Consider the following 12,834-nt stretch of genomic DNA (forward strand, 5'->3'; position numbering starts at 1 on the left):
CGGGGTAGATGGGTGAACGGAACCTAATCCGAGTTAATAGATGGGACAGCAGGTAGTTGGATGAACTGTACTTTATGGAGAGAGGAAAAAGGGAGGCCAGTAAAGAGAGTATTTGATTTATCAAGTTTTAGATAACAAAGGCATGGCTGGTGGTTTCCACCGCAGATGAGCTGATCAATGGAGAATATGGACATTATTCACCTACCCGCTCACATTCAGTGGCAATATTAGATTGAGATCGCACATTAACTCATTCATAAACCACACTTACTTACTCACAGATCATAAGTACATACTGCAGTGTCATTCGCCACTCTATGAAAGAATAAATCTGTTTCCAAAATGTTTTCTGTGGAGATTGATTCACAGCATGTGCTTCCCATTAGCAACACAAGAATTAATTGCCGATCCTTAATTGCCCCTTGAGAAGATGATTCCCGGCCTTCTGTCTCGAACTAGCTGCTCTTCCCCCGGCAATGGAGCTCCCACAGTTGCTACTATTGAGTGAGTTACAGGATCTGGCTCAGTTGTGCAGCCTTCCATGGTAAAACAGCCTGCCAACAAACTCTGCCTTTTTTTTCTCAGGTGAAGACTGGGCCACTTGGATGAGGGAATCTAAGGAATTGCCAGAAAGAAACGTAACATAATTTCTTTCATAACTATTTTAAACAAATAAAACAATCTGCTTGCTGCAGCTAGAAAGCCACAAATTCCTCCTGGCGCTGTTGGAGATGACGGATAACTTTGGCCCATCCCTGTCTCTTCCCGGATTATCTTTGCCAGCAATAAAGGCCGTGGCCTGCCTTGCTGTCCGTCAGCGGCCGCCATTTTTGTGTGAGGCAAAGACAAAAAAAAACAACAAATGAACTTCAAATGGGCCAGATTAAAATATTGACCATTCCCAATGAATGAAAGAAAACTGAAAGTTTTTAAACGAATAATATTTTTAGGAGTCACATGGGTTAAAACATTTACCCCCAAGCCCCGCTCAATATGACATACACACAAGTACAAACACGCAGCCACATTCATCAACTAAAAGCAAAATACTGCGTATGCTTGAAATCTGAAATAAAAACAAGAAATGCTGGAACCACTCAGCAGGTCTGGCAGCATCTGTGGAAAGAGAAGCAGAGTTAACGTTACGGGTCAGTGACCCTACATTCATAAACAACATCTCAAACACCATACACACACTGATTAAAACTCACCATGTCATTCTCACGAGCAATTAGACACGGGCAATAAATGCTGGCCTAGCTAGCCACGCCCACAGCCAATTGAGGAATAAAATCAAAGCACACTCACATTCACACACAAACACTCACATATAAACACGGACACAACCAAATGCACATGCACGCACCCACCAAGCCCCCACCCCCCGGCCACCCCCGCCCCGCACCCGCCCCCGCCCCCGCTCCCCCACACACACACAATCCAGTGTGAGTCTTGTGGCAGTCGGAACTGACTTCTCTTGGAAAAAATGTTGCTGAGAAGAGAATGAGGGGAAATGAGGAGGAGAGGATGTTGGCGTTAATGTGAAAATCGGAGGTTGCAGAAAAATCTACTGTGAGGCTGAAAGTACATCCAAAAATAAATGATTGTTCATCATTCCTTATACATAATGACGGGATCTAATCTGCCCAGATTAGTGTTCTTACAACTGGTATACATAGAATTAACTGGAAGCCATTCAGCCCACAAGTTTGAACTGCCATTCAGTGACATCAGAGCAGATCTGAATCTGAACTGCATAACCCACCTCAGAGTTCATATTCCTCAATCCACTTGGCGAGAAAAAAAATCTGTCCACTCAAGGTTTAAAATTATTCATTAAGCTCCAGCATTTCCTGATTTTTTTTTCATGGTAGAGAGTACCACACAAGCAATATTCTCAATGTGATGCACTGTTTCCTACCTTCCATCATCAATGGCCTGCCTTGGACTTTAAAGGTCTGCCCTTGAATCTAACAACTGCACGAAAAGGCTAATGTACACACAATTCTTATTTATTCCTTTCATATATGAAAAATCTTTAATCAAAACCTACGCTACAGCCCTTCCTATCTCTGTAAACTCCTTCACTCCTACGACCATCCCTATGTCTGTAATCTCTTCCACCTCCACAGCGCTCCATATGTATGTAATCTCCTCCAAGCCTGAAACGCTCCCCATCTCTGTAAGTTGCTGAGGCCCTGACGTCTGTAATTCCCTCCAGATCCTACAACTCTCCATATCTCTGAAAACTCCTCCGGCCCCGACGCTCTCCATATCTCTGAAAACTCCTCCAACCCCTACACTCTCCATATCTCTGCAACTTCCTGAAGCCCCTACAATTCTACCAATTTCTGTCAGAACCTCCAGCCCCCTAAAGCCCTCCCTATCTCTGCAACCTTCTAGAGACAGTACATCAATCGCGATTTCTGTAATCTCATCAGCTCTGAAAAAATAATCCTACCTCTGTCATCTGTGCCAGCCTCTACAACCCTCCCTATCGCTGCAATAACGTCTGAAACAGCTAACCCTGTCTATGTCTCTGACCTCCTCTAGTCCCTACAGCTGATCCCTTTCTTGGTAACATCCTTTAGATAATACAGTCCTCCCTTTTACTGGAACATCCTGTAATCCCTACAAGGCTTCTCCGTCTCTGTAACCTCCTCAAGATTCCACAAACCTTCCGATCCCTGTAATCTCCAGTAGCCCCGACAACACTCACTGCTTCTGAAAACTCCTCCAGGCCCTACAAACCTCCCTATCTCTGTCGGCTCCACCAGCCCCTGAACCCTAATGAATCTCTACCTACTCCAAGCCCTATAACCATCATAACTCTGTAACCTCCACCAGACACTTAAGCTCTCTGAATTTCTGTAACCTCTTCCAACGCTTACCCAGCTCTTCAAAATCCTCCAGCCCCAGAAAGCCTCAATATCTCTGTAACCTCCTGCTGCCACTCAACCATCCCTGTCTCTGTAACCTGTCCAGCCACAAAAATCTTCCCTATCTCTGTAGCATCCTCCAGCCTTCAAAAGTAGTCAACCATTTTAATGGCCGCATCAGGGCAAATAAATAAATAAACGATGCAGACATTTGAAAGGTATTACAGGGTATGTTGGCAGGGAAGCTTAAGAAAGGAATTTCAGAGCTCAGGGCGTCAGCAACTGAAGACAAGGCCGCCAATTGTGGAGCGACGTAAATCAGGGACGAAAATGGTCAGAACTAGATGGTCACAGAGATCTTGAAGGAATTGTAGGGCTGCAGGAAAGTCTACAGAGAGAGGGCTGAATTCGATTGCAGAGATAGGGTCAGTTTACTTCTGGTCGAGGTTTCAGAGATATTGATGCTTGCAGGACTAGGTGAGGTTACAGAGATAAGGAGGGCTGTAGATTCTGCAGGAGGTTACAGAGATAGTGTGCAGTGTGGGACTGGAGGCTGTTACAGAAATAGAGAGGGTTGTATGTGCTGAAGCAGGTCACAGAGATAGGGAAAGGAGTGAGGGACAGGGAGGGATTTGAAGAAAGAGGACGTTTTTTAATACCAGAGCTCCTGGACCAGCAGCTAATGTAAATCATCAAGCATAAGAAGTGACAGGTGAACAGGACGTGGTACGAGTTAGGATTCGGGACAGCTTGAATATTACATTGTACGTTAGATAACGTTCCTGTCCACAATACCAGTGAACAGCCTGAATATGATTATCACAGTAGGCGTCCTCGTGTTTTATGTTGTATTAATACCTTTTATACCCGGCCCAATGAAAGCATTTATCACATGGTATAGTATTGCATAGGGGAACAATCAGAGAATAAAATGAACGCAGAGCTTGCTCGATTGCTGCTCACGCTGGCCAACATAAGCTCCCACTCATTCCCGTGGTTTAGAGAACTGTCTTCTCTCCGCAATTTTCACAGGGTACTATCCGGCTTCAAGAAAGTTGTTTAGAAACAAAGGAAAGTGAAAATATTTACAGAATAGAAGGAGGCCATACGCCTCCATCATCCTTGTGCTGGATCTATCCAGTCTAATCCCGATTTTCAGTGTTTGGGTGTTGCTGAGAGAGTCTTTGCGTCACCGAGGGCAATTCATGGGCTTTTGCTGTGCTATGTTGTTTTACAATGCCTTTTAATCAATTTTCTCTCTGTCCCTCTTGCCTTAACGAATTTTCATTCTGAAAACTGCATCGTGAAGATGAAAAGAGGGTAAGTTTGGGACGAGAAATCCTTGGACAGGAGCTTTCTCCAGAGGGGACGGAATAAGGCCTTGTCCACAGGCTGCACCCAAAGGGTCCACGTGAGTTGTGTCTGTTTATTAGCCCGAGGTTTAATTTCAGATCTGGGGCCCTGCGTTAACGAGTTCCTGCTTAATTGGGGCCCCGGAGTTTTAGATAGGTTGAAAATCTGGGGTTGAAGCAGCAGCCCCAGGAGGGAGTCCCATTTGCCACTTGCTCCTTCCAGCCCTGTCTGTGAGGTTTTGTGGTGCCCATTTTAATTCACTTTACAGTACTTCTGAGGTTCGCGTTCCCTCCATCTCGGCATTCTTTCCCTATGTCCCTATCTTCCCCATGCTTTCTCTTCTCTGTCTCCGTTTCACACTCCCGTTCCCCACTTAAACCTTTAATAAATTAATAAAAAACACAAACAGCAATGTCGTTATTTGAAATGGTGAGACTGAATCAGCAGCTTGTTCCCAGTTTAAAGAGAGGGGTTTGCCCTTTTTGGGGATTGAAATGTGGCTACTATCACTTTGCTGCTTGTGGGATCTTGCTGTGCATCTGGTGTCCTGCAGCATTTCCTACATGACAACAATGAGGACACTTTAAAATTCAGCTTCCTGAGGGTCTGAGTGTGGATTTCTCTGCATTTTCTCTCCATCTTCCTCTGCTTTTCTCTCCCTTGCACTATCTCTATTTTAACCATTAATCAATAGGTGCCACAATGTGAGGTGTGGTTATTTTAAAAGACAATAGAAATATTTCAGAGGATGGTTCAATCCAGATTAAATCCCAGATCGAAAGAAGAAGAAACAGATGTGGATGGGGAGTGGGGGAGGGGAGCAGGAGAAAGACAGGGCGAGGGATGTTTGAGATTTTCGAACAGCAGGAATGTTCCTCCCTTTGGGATCTCCAAACTTACATCACGAAAAACAGATTATCTCCATCTGATCATATTGCTGCCAGTGGGATCTTGCTGTGCACACCTTGCTTGCAGGTTTCCTGCATTGCAACAATAACGGCCATTTAAAAAAATAATTAATTGAGTGTAAACTGCCACTGAGGACCAATAATTACAAGAGCTGAAAGTGAAGCTGCATGAAGGCTTGTTCTAAGTTTAAAGATGGAGGTCAGCATTTACTGAGGACTGTGATGGGATATCTTGCTGTAATCACATTGTGGGACCCTGCTGAGAGAGAGAGAGAGAGAGAGAGAGAGAGAGAGAGAGACAGAGAGAGAGAGAGAGAGAGAGGAATCCACAATCAAAACCTTGCTAAGCTGAATACTGTTGCGTCACCATTGCTGGGATATTAGTGTGCACAGCTTGCCTGCAGAATTCCCTGCATTTTAACTGTGACTGAATTTTGGAACTGAATTCATTGTGTGTAAAGCTTTCCAGAAGGCCTGGAAGTAAAGTCCTGAGCTTGAAGCCGGTATATTTCCCGAACAATGCTGGTGCATTGGGCAGTGCCATGGATTTGAGGGTTAAATGAAATGTGCAGCAGCCATTTGAATTGAGAGTGAGGTTCTGAGAGTGGATTTGTCAGTCTCTTTCTCTGCCTCTCCATCTGTCTCTCTGAATGAGAGTAACAAGAGGGAGAGAGATGCAGGGAAGTGTGGGAAGCATGGAGAGAGTCAGAGAGGGAGAGGTGGGGTAGAGGAGAGGCAGAAACAGATGTCGACAGACACACAGCGAAATGGAGGGAGAACGAGAGAGAGACAGAGAGAGAGAGAGCAGGAAATGACAGGGTAAACACATCCACATTTCCCAGTCTCTGGCTCTATGTCGTGGGATGAAAGAATTGTTTAATGTTAATGTCAGTGAGTGCGGGAAAGAGTCCTGGGCTCTTGTTGTGTTTTATTTCTGTTCAAAAATGCTTTGCTTTGTTTGAATCAATTTCATTTCTCTTATTCCCAGGGAGAATCTTTTTGGCAGCTGCAGTTTTGATGATGCAGAGGGAGAATCTTCTGGCCACGTGGAATCGTCAGACAAGAGCTCCAATCAGAGAAGTAAGTAATAATAAACATATATGTGTCATTGTCAAATTCATTTCTAGGTACAGGAAAAAAGATTGTGTTTGCGGGGCTGATAGAAAAAAAAAGCAAGTGCTGGAATTGCTCAGTATTTGCAGCACGGTATTTATTTCAGAATTCCAGCATCCGCAGTATCTTGATTTTGTGTTTTCCGGGGTGTGTGGACTTTTTACCACAAGGGAGGGGGCTGGAGGGCGCTCTGAAGCAAATAATTTTGGAAGCGCTGCTCCAGACCAGTCAATGTAATCCCGCATATATCCCTCTCACCATCTCTTGCTGCAACCTGTTCGCTGCACCTTCCGGCTTGCTCTGTTTCCTCACATCTTTAAATCCATATCACTGTATCTCTCAACATCCTTTCTATCTCTGCACCTCTCTAGACTCTCACACGTTTGTATTTTCATTCTCTTTTTGCGACTCTCTGCATTTTTATCTGTCTCTCTCTCTCAGTCCATTTCTTCACTCACTCACTTCCAAATACCTGAATCCTTCCATCTCTGCTCCTCGTTTCCTGCAAGATTATCTCTGCATTTCCCCCCGCCGCCCCAGGACACCCCACGCTATTCTGTAAAGACATCTTACTTTGTATCTCTGCCCCTCCACGACTTTCCGTCTCTGCGTCTCTCAATATCTACATTGCTGCTGTATTCACTCTCTACACCTCCAGCTTTCTCTCTGTCTCTCTCTCTACCTCAGTATGTCTCCATTTATCTCTCGCTCTCTCCGCCCTTCTCGGTATTTCGGACCCTCTGTTGTCAGTCTCTCTCTCACTGGTTTCTGACTCCCTGCATGTCATTCTCCATCTCCCTTTCCATTTATTTTTTTCTCTCTGTCTTCTGTCCGATCTCCGGATTCTGTTTTGTGTGTCTCTGTTCCTCTGTTTGGGGGTGGATGTGACCTCTCTGCCTTGGTGTTGTACAGGGTGTTTGTGAACCGGGATCCTGCTTTTCATCTCTCCCCAGTTTTGCTCCCATTAATGTAAAAACAGGGGAAAGATGCTGAACGGGCAGCCGATTCACAACCACTCTCCTCCCCTCCACCCTGGTTTACAACATTGGCACCAAGTCAGAGGCCAACCCAGAGTTTCTTTGTCTCTCTGTGTACCTTCTCCCCTACTGTCTCTGCCTGTCTTCTTGTGGCTTCATGAGGGAATGGACAGATCAGCCATGATTTAACATGGGTGGGACAGGCTCAAAGGGCGGAATAGCCCCCTCCCGTCCTTGTGCCAGACAGTGTGTGTGTCTTTGTGTGTCGTCCTCTGTTTCGTTCCCTGAATCCGACGGGGAGAACAGGTGAAACGCCTTTCTGCAGAGAGGGATATTTCTGGGCTGGGATCTTCCTGTGCGTTAAAGGCTCAGAATGCCGTTAGCCTCTGGGGTGTTGGTCATTGCTCTATGCCAGGCCCTGCCGTTGACTGTACATGAGTTAAAGGTGCCGGGGGTCTGGGAGGCAGTTGATAGAATTCTAGTGGCTTACCCAGACCTGGAACTAAAGTGAATTAAAGATTGTCGGGAGACGGAGCCACACCCAGGAAAGTGATGGAGGTTGGAATTACACGGGGTGGGGGTGGGGGCGGCGTGGCGGGGCGGGCTGTTGACACGGAAGGAAGTTACACGGGGTGGGGATGCTCACGGGAGAGATGGCACAGGATGGGAATTAGTAGAGTGGGGCTTTTACAGGACAGGGAGGGTATTTAGAAAGGAGCGTGTTTACAGTTGGAGCAGAGGGGAGAAGTAGAGGGCAATATTCACACAGGGAATTAGTTATGCTAAAAATGGGAGGGGGAGAATTCTCCAGGTTAAAAATTGGAGGGGGAGGATTCTCCAGGTTTAAAATGGGAGGGGGAGCGCTGATTCTCCAGTCTGTTCATGGGGTGTTTAGATGTGGGATTTCTGACGGGGAGGGTAGGGATTAATTACATGCGGGGCCTGTTCACATGAGGGGCATTAGATGGGGGTCTGTTCACAGGGGGTTTTAGATGGGAGTTTGTTCCTGGGGGTATTTAAATGGGAGTCTGTTTATTGGAGTGTTTAGATGGGAGTCTGTTCATAGGAGAGGTATTTATATGGGAGTCTGTTCCTGAGGGGACTTAGTTTGCAGTCTGTTCTGGGGGTATTTAGATGGGTGTTCTGTTCACAGGAGAGGTATTTATATGGAAGTCTGTTCCTGGGGGGACTTAGTTTGCAGTCTGTTCTGGGGGTATTTAGATGGGGGAACTGTTCACAGGAAGGGTATTTAGATGTGAGTCTGTTCCTGGGGGTATTTAGATAGAAGTCTGTTCCTCAGGGTATTGAGATGGAGGATCTTTTCACAGGACGGGTATTTAGATGTGAGTCGGTTCCTTGGGGTACTTAGACGGGAGTCTGTTCACAGGAGAGATATCAGATAGGGGTCTGTAGACGAGGGGTAACTAAATGGTGGTGTCTGTTCACGGGATGGGGGGGGGATTTGCAGTGCGGGAATTTTTCAGGGGGTGAATGTTGCGTGGTTAAACTTTGAGTAGGGAGAGGAGGAAACTTGCGGTGGTGGGGGGAGAAATAATTTGCGAATGGGGAAAAGAATTGCGGGGAGGGGGGATAAATTAGCAGGGGGGAAATTGTGACGGGGGTATCATTTGCTATGCGGAATTTTCAGCATTCTGAATGCACATCGTGAATGACTCTTCCATCAGTAAAATCACCCACTCCCCTCCTAATGGCACCTTCCCGTGCAAACACTGAAGATGCATCACCTGCCCTTTCACGTCCTATCTTTCAATCGTCAGGGGTGCAAGCACTCTTTCCAGGTGAAACAGTGATTTACTTGTACTTGCCCAGTGGTGCAGTGGTTAGCACCGCAGCCTCACAGCTCCAGCGACCCGGGTTTAGTTCTGGGTACTACCTGTGTGGAGTTTGCAAGTTCTCCCTGTGACTGCGTGGGTTTCCACTGGGTGCTCTGGTTTCCTCCCACAGCCAAAGACTTGCAGGTTGATAGGTAAATTGGCCATTGTAAATTGCCCCTAGTGTAGGTAGGTGGCAGGAGAATGTTAGGGAATATGGCATTAATGTAGGATTAGTATAAATGTGTGGTTGTTGGTTGGCACAGACTCGGTGAGCCGAAGGGCTTCTTTCAGTGCTGTATCTCTAAATAAATAACAATTGTATTAACAATCATTGTCCTTTACACTGAGGAAACCAAACACATGTTCTGTTACTGTTTTGTTGAGCACTTCCAATAAGTCTGCAAACGTGATGCTTAGCTTCCGGTCACTTGCTATTATAATTCCCTGCCCCATTCCCATGCTGACCTCTCTGTCCACGGCCTGCAACACTGTTTCAATCTTCCGGAATCAGCAACAACTTCAAAAACTCACGTGATAACTGCTTCTTCATTTGTTTTTGACAGCGGGCGTTGGGAATGATTCTGCTCTCTATTTAATCATTACTGCCTTCCACCCTATCACAGTTATTCTCTTTAGTTCTTTCATTCCTTTGCTCTGTTCCCCTTTTCCCAGCCTCTGTTCTTACTTAAATACTGCTGCAACAGAACACTTTATAGTTCGGAGGAAAATTCTCCAGATGGGAATTTTAATTCTGTTCCTCTTTCTAAAAATGCTACGTTGCCGACAAGGTAGTTCCAGAACTTGTTGTTAATTTCTCAGCTTCCCAGCCTCCACAGGATTTTGCCTTTTTACAGAAGGAAATATCATGGATAAATGAAGAAGTGAGGTTGCATAGAACATAGAACATAGAACATTACATCGCAGTACAGGCCCTTCAGCCCTCGATGTTGCGCCGATCTGTGAAACCATCTGACCTACACTATTCCATTTTCATCCATATGTCTATCCAATGACCACTTAAATGCCCTTAAAGTTGGCGAGTCTACTACTGTTGCAGGCAGGGTGTTCCACGCCCCTACTACTCTCTGAGTAAAGAAACTACCTCTGACATCTGTCCTATATCTATCACCCCTCAACTTAAAGCTATGTCCCCTCGTGTTTGCCATCACCATCCGAGGAAAAAGGCTATCACTATCCACCCTGTCCAACCCTCTGATTATCTTATATGTCTCTATTAAGTCACCTCTTCTCCTCCTTCTCTCAACGAAAACAACCTCAAGTACCTAAGCTTTTCCTCGTAAGACCTTCCTCCATACCAGGCAACATCCCAGTAAATCTCCTCTGCACCTTTTCCAAAGCTTCCACATCCTTCCTATAATGCGGTGACCAGAACTGCACACAATACTCCAGGTGCGGCCGCACCAGAGTTCTGTACAGCTGCAGCATGACCTCGTGGCTCCTAAACTCGACCCCCTACTAATAAAAGCTAACACACCATATGCCTTCTTAACAGCTCTATTAACCTGGGTGGCAACTTTCAGGGATTTATGTACCTGGACACCAAGATCTCTCTGTTCATCAACACTACCAAGAATCTTCCCATTAGCCCAGTATTCTGCAATCCTGTTACTCCTTCCGAAGTGAATCACCTCACACTTTTCCGCATTAAACTCCATTTGCCATCTCTCAGCCCAGCTCTGCAGCCTATCTATGTCCCTCTGTAACCTACAACATCCTTCGGCACTATCCACAACTCCACCGACCTTCGTGTCATTCGCAAATTTACTAACCCACCCTTCTACACCCTCATCCAGGTCATTTATAAAAATGACAAACAGCAGTGGCCCCAAAACAGATCCTTGCGGTACACCACTAGTAACTAAACTCCAGGATGAACATTTACCATCAACCACCACCCTCTGTCTTCTTTCAGCTAGCCAATTTCTGATCCAAAGCACTAATTCACCTTCAATCCCATACTTCTGTATTTTCTGCAATAGCCTACCGTGGGGAACTTTATCAAACACCTTACTGAAATCCATATGGACCACATCCACGGCTTTACCCTCATCCACCTGTTTGGTCACCTTCTCGAAAAACTCAATAAGGTTTGTGAGGCACGACCTATCCTTCACAAAACCGTGCTGACTATCTCTAATGAACTTATTCTTTTCAAGATGATTATAAATCCTATCTCTTATAACCTTTTCCAACTTTTTACCCACAACCGAAGTAAGGCTCACAGATCTATAATTACCAGGGCTGTCTCTACTCCCCTTCTTGAACAAGGGGACAACATTTGCTATCCTCCAGTCTTCCGGCACTATTCCTGTCGACAATGACGACATAAAAATCAAGGACAAAGGCTTTGCAATCTCCTCCCTGGCTTCCCAGAGAATCCTAGGATAAATCCCATCTGGCCCAGGGGACTTATCTATTTTCACACTTTCCAAAATTGATAACACCTCCTCCTTGTGAACCTCAATCCCATCTAGCCTAGTCGTCTGTATTTCAGTATTCTCCTCGATAACATTTTCTTTCTCCACTGTAAATACTGACGAAAAATATTCATTTAACACTTCCCCTATCTCCTCCGATTCCGCACACAACTTCCCACTACTATCCTTGATTGGCCCTAACCAATCTCTAGTCATTCTTGTATTCCTGATATACCTATAGAAAGCCTTAGGGTTTTCTTTGATTTTGAATGTAATTTTGCATTTTGATTGATTTTGCAATTGAATGTAAAGAGAAATAAATACATGCAATAGAAACATGACTTTGGAGAGGCTGGCAAAAAGGGGCTATGAGGGGATGAGGAAAGTGATCTCATATAGAAATACATTTTGTAACTTGCTGCCTTGATGTCGAGGGCAGCCACCTCGATTACCATTACCACCATTACCAGCAATAGAGCCATCACTGTTTTTCTTGCCCAATTTTGCTGTAAAAGCCCACTGTAGAGCGGCAATGTGTTTCTGAATCGTTCCTCTCAGAAATGCCGCACAATTATACTCCATATAAGGACTGTGTAGCTTTAGAGGGTAACTTGCCAAATCATTGAGGAAACGTAATCACTCAGTGAGACTGTCTGGAGAATCAGAACACAAAGACACACTGACTGGTAGTCAGAAGTTCCAAACATTCACCATCGTTGAACTGTGCAGGGAGGGATGTGATGTGTTCCTTGTAAGCATTACAGAATGTGTTTTATAAAAGGTGATCACTTGGAATCAACAAAGAATTTCCATTTCCGAAATATATGAAAAGCAGCTCACAATCTGCAGAACCTCAGAACAGTCACTGTGTGTTTTGCTGTTCTGTTCAAATGAGAGGAAGCGCCTGACAATGTGATGATTTCTGTGATATCAACAGACTGCCACAGGACATTTCACCTCGGACTTTGAACTTAGCTACATAAAATCCATAAGGACAAAGTATCGGGGGAAGAATGTGACAGCTCAGTGACTGCAAATAAACTGATCTCTTATTACAAAGACTGACTCACAGTACAAAGATACGGTAATCGGTGAACACTTGCCAAAATGTAAAACCCAAAATCAACAGGTCACGATAAATGACAAAGTTCAAATCAATCAGCACAGTTAGGTAAAGCAGGAGCATCAATTCTCCCTGTGGTTTTAAAGTAAAATAGATGAACTCGTGAAATGTTCAGGCTGTTTTCTCTACCTGCATATATAGGTTAATGAAACAGTAATACTGTTAATAATCAAGTCAGGCGAGTGAGGCTGTGTTACTGCAAACGGTT

This window comes from Heterodontus francisci, unplaced genomic scaffold, assembly GCF_036365525.1.
Source record: "Heterodontus francisci isolate sHetFra1 unplaced genomic scaffold, sHetFra1.hap1 HAP1_SCAFFOLD_883, whole genome shotgun sequence".
Lineage (NCBI taxonomy): Eukaryota > Metazoa > Chordata > Chondrichthyes > Heterodontiformes > Heterodontidae > Heterodontus > Heterodontus francisci.